The sequence below is a fragment of the Miniopterus schreibersii genome, assembly GCF_964146895.1.
Source record: "Miniopterus schreibersii genome assembly, chromosome: X".
Lineage (NCBI taxonomy): Eukaryota > Metazoa > Chordata > Mammalia > Chiroptera > Miniopteridae > Miniopterus > Miniopterus schreibersii.
This window is the reverse complement of record NC_138104.1, coordinates 56032810-56037574: the sequence shown is the minus strand read 5'-3', so window position 1 is coordinate 56037574 and position 4765 is coordinate 56032810.

Genomic DNA, 4765 nt, shown 5'->3' with positions numbered 1-4765 from the left:
CACAACGTAACAACATTCTAGGGATGTGGCTAAAGCAGTGCTTAAAAGATAATTTATTGCTTTTAAATGCTTATATTATAAAAGAACAAAGGCCTCAAATCAAGGGTTTAAAGTTCCACTTTTAAAAAGCCAAAAAAAAAAAAAATCTAATACAGAAGAAGAGCAAGGTAAATACAAGTAAAGCAAGGCACATGCAAAGGAACAAGTATATATCTCCAGAGACTGTCCCTGAAGAAACACATGCATCAGAATTACTAGATCAAGGCTTTAAAGTAACTCTTAAATTTGTTCAAAGAGCTAAAGGAAAACACAGACAAAGAATTAAAGGACATTATGGGGATGATATATGAACAAAATGAGAATATTAACAAAGATAAATTATTTTTTAAGGTACCAAACAAAAATTCCAGGGCTAGAAGATACAATAACTGGAATGAGAAATTCACTAGAGCTGTTCAACAGCACACTCCAGCAGGCAGAAAAAACAATCAGTGAACTTAAACAGAGATCACTTGAAATTATCAAGTCTGAGGAGCAAAAGGGAAAAAGAAGGAGAAAAAGTGAAGCATGAGTAAGGGACTTGTATTACTCATCAAGTAATACAATATATGGATTACAGGAGTGCTAGAAGGATAAGGGAGAGGGATGTAGAGAGAGATTATTTGAAGAGATCGTGGCTGAAAACTTCCAAAAATTTGAAGAAAGACATATAAATATACAAATCCAAAAACCTGAAGAAGTCCAAGTAAGGTAAACACAAAGAGTCCCATCCTGAGACACATTGTAATCAGCCCGTGAAAAGCCAACACAGAGAGAAAATCTTGAAAACAAGAGAACAGTGATTCCTCTTGTATAAGGGATCCCTAAGAAGTCTACTGGCAAATTTATCAGCAGAAACCTTGCAGTCCAGAAGGAAGTGAGATGATATATTTAAGAACTGAAAGGACAAGTCTCTCACCTGAGAATGCTATATCCAGTATAACAGAGGAATTAAAACATTCTGAGACAGACAAGAGCTGATGGAACTCATTACCACTAGCCCTGCCATCCAAGGTAGGCTAAAGGAAGTCCTTCAAGTTGAAACTAAAGGACTCCAGACAGTAATTCAAAGCCACATAATAACATAAAGTTCTCCAGGAAAGGAAAATATATGGACAAATAAAAACCTATATTACTGTGATTTTCATTCATAACTCTAGTTTTATTTTCTACAGAATATGAAAACAGAAGCATAGCCCGGCCGGGCATGGCTCAGCAGTTGAGCGTCGACCTAGGATCCAGGCGATCGGGGTTCGATTCCCGGTCAGGGCACATGCCCGGGTTGTGGGCTCGATCAATGACTCTCTCATCATTGATGTTTTTATCTCTCCCTCTCCTTTCCTCTCTCGGAAATCAATAAAGATATATTAAAAAACAACAACAAAAACCCAGAAGCATAAAATATGATAATAAACCTATGTTAATGGGTGCGTAATATAGAAATATATAATTTGTGATATCAATAACACAAAAAGGAAACTGAAAGTATAAATGATTAGATGTTGTTTTTTTTATGCAGTTACAGTTATTATCAATTTAAGATGGATTGTCAAACTTTAAGAAGTCATATGTGGATTAAAGATGGCAGCACCAGAGTGGAAGCTCCACTGACACACTCCTGGAACCAAACTGGACTTACAACTAAAATATAGAAAAACCATCCTGAATAATCAACTGCAATAGAAGATGAGCAGGAGAGCACCCTTATAACCAAGGAGGAAAAGTGGAGACCTCATAGAGACTGGTAGGAAGTGCAGAGGTGTGAGAGGACTGACTGGGCTCCCACAGGCAGCAGCTGAAGGTCCAGAGGGATGTCTCAGCTTGGGTGTGGGGGGGGTCACACTAAGGACTCTGGGGGCTAAACCCCAGGCTGGGTTCCCCAGCCAAGAGCACCAGAACTGAGAAAGGTGCCCACATAACAACTGGCTGTGAAAAGTGGCAGAGTTTCTGTCTGCCAGGGAGAGATGGCTGGAACTGCAGGCACCCTCTTAAAGAGCCAACACACAACGTTTTGTGTGCAGTCACTCACCTTGGTCTCCAGCATAGGGAGGACAGAGTGGATTGGAGCTGTGTGAGGAGAATCTAGGGTTGTGGGCTCTGGAGATAGAGATCAGAAGGCACCTATCTGGATTCCTATGCTGAGTCATTCCCCCATACTGCAGAGGACATATTTCTCAGGCATACATTTTGCTGCTCTTGCCTGGGGAAGGGGGGGAATTGCCCCACCCTGCTAGAAAACATCTTGCCCTACCCTGTGGAGTTTCTACAGCCTGAGGCTTGTTAAGAAAATCCGATTAATCAGCCTGCAGGCAGAGGCAGATCTCAGAGTGCTTTGAGTCTTTGCCTGATCTGCCTCTGGACCTGGGCCTTGGAAAAGCAGATTTTGGAGTGCATCTTGGTCCTGTCCAAACGCACCCAGCCCCAGCACAGAAAACCTCAAGCCAAGGGTTGTTGATAGCTCAAACAGGGTACTCAGGGCCAGTTACAAACTGTGTCTGACATTGGCCTGCACCAGAGACCCTCCAAAAAGACTGAGAGTCCTAGAAGATCTACCTAATACATAGAAACAAATTCAAATAGGCAGCCAAAATGGGGAGACCAAAAAACAAAGCCCAAATGAAAGAACAAGAGAAGTCTCCAGAAAAAGAGCTAAATGAAATGGAGATAAGCAATCTATCAGATATAGAGTTTAAAATACTGATTGCAAGGATGCTCAACAGCATGAAAAAATATATGGAAACTATGAAGGAAATGAAGAATGACATAGCAGAAATAAAGAATACATTGGAAGGAATAAACAGCAGATTAGAGGAAGCTGAGGGTCAGAGAATGTGAATTAGAAGACAGGGTAGAAAAAAAATCACACAATCAGAGATCCAAAAAGAGAAAACAATTAAAACACAGGAGGACAATCTAAGGGAGCTGTGGCACAACATGAAACATAGAATATCCGCATCATAGGAGCGCCAGAAGAGGTCAAAAGTAAGCAACGGTTAGAGAACCTGTTTGAAGAAATAATGGCAGTACACTTCCCTAAACTGGTGAAGGAAAATGTCACATGAGTTCAGGAGGCACAGAGAGTCCCAAGCAAGAAGAATCCAAAGAGGCCAATGCCCAGACACATCATAATTAAAATGCCAAGAATTTCCGCGGCCGGGCATGGCTCAGTGGTTGAGCACCGACCTAAGATCCAGGAGATCGGGGTTCGAATCCTGGTCTGGTCACATGCCCGGGTTGGGGGCTCCTTCCCCACTGGGGGCACGAAGGAGGCAGCTGATCAATGACATCAATGACAACTCTCTCATCATTGATCTTTCTTTCTCTCTCCCTCTCTCTGAAATCAATAATGATACATATATTTTTTAAAATGCCAAAAATTCAAGACAAAGAGAGCATATTAAAGGCAGCAAGACAAAAGCAATCTGTTACCTACAGGGCTGTCAGCTGACTTCTCATCAGAAACTCTATAGGCCGGAAGGGAATGGCATGAAGTATTCAAGGTAATGCAAAACAAGGATCTGAAACCAAGACTACTCTATCCAGCAAGGCTATCATTCAAAATAGATGCTGAAGCCCGGCTGGGCGTGGCTCAGCAGTTGAGCATCGACCTAGGATCCAGGCGATCAGGGTTCGATTCCTGGTCAAGGCACATGCCCAGGTTGCGGGCTCGATCCCCAATCGGGGGCCTGCAGGAGGCAGCTGATCAATGACTCTCTCATCATTGATGTTTCTCTCTCTTTCTCCCTCTCCTTTCCTCTCTCTGAAATCAATAAAGATATATTAAAAAAAAAAAAATAGATGCTGAAATAAAGAGCATCTCAGACAAAAAGTGGCTAAAGCAGTTTATCACCACTAAACCAGCATTGCAGGAATGTTAAAGGGGCTGCTGTAATTAGAAGTAGAAATAGAAGCATTGCAAGAAACATTGAAGGGGCTGCTGTAATAATAAGAAACAGAGAGAGAAACATAGGCACAAAGAATTAAAATGGCAATAAATAAGAACCTGTCAATAATAACCTTAAGGACTTTAAAGGAGAAATCAACAGCAATACAGTAATAGTCATGGACTTTAACACCCCACTGACTTCACTGGATAGATCTTCCAGGCAAAAAGTCAACACAGAAACAGTGACTCTAAATGGCACACTAGATCAGATGGATTTAATTGATATTTACAGAACATTTCACCCCAAAGCTGCAGCCTATACATTCCTCTCAAGTGCACATGGGTCATGCTCAAAGATAGACCAAATGTTAGGACACAAAACAGGTCTCTACAAGTTCAAGAAGATTGAAATCATATCAAGCATCTCAGGTCACAGTGGCATGAAATTAGAAATCAACTACAGTAAAAACACTCAAAAACATTCAAACACATGGAAGCTAAATACACATGGAGGTTATTAAACTATGAATGGCTTACCAATAAGATCAAGAAAGAAATCAAAAACTTCCTGGAAACAAATGAAAATGAACACACAACAACTCCAGTCTATGGGACACAGAGAAAGCAGTCCTAAGGGGGAAGTTCATAGCACTACAGGCCTACCTCAAAAAGCAAGAAAATTTTTTAGTAAACTATCTAACCCTACAGCTTAAAGAATTAGAAATCTCCCTTGTGAAGCTGTCCAGACCAGGGCTTTTGTTTGCTCGGAGAGTTGTTTTTTTTTATTACTGCTTTGATTTCATCAGTTGTTATTGGCCTATTCAGGTTTTCTGTTTCTTC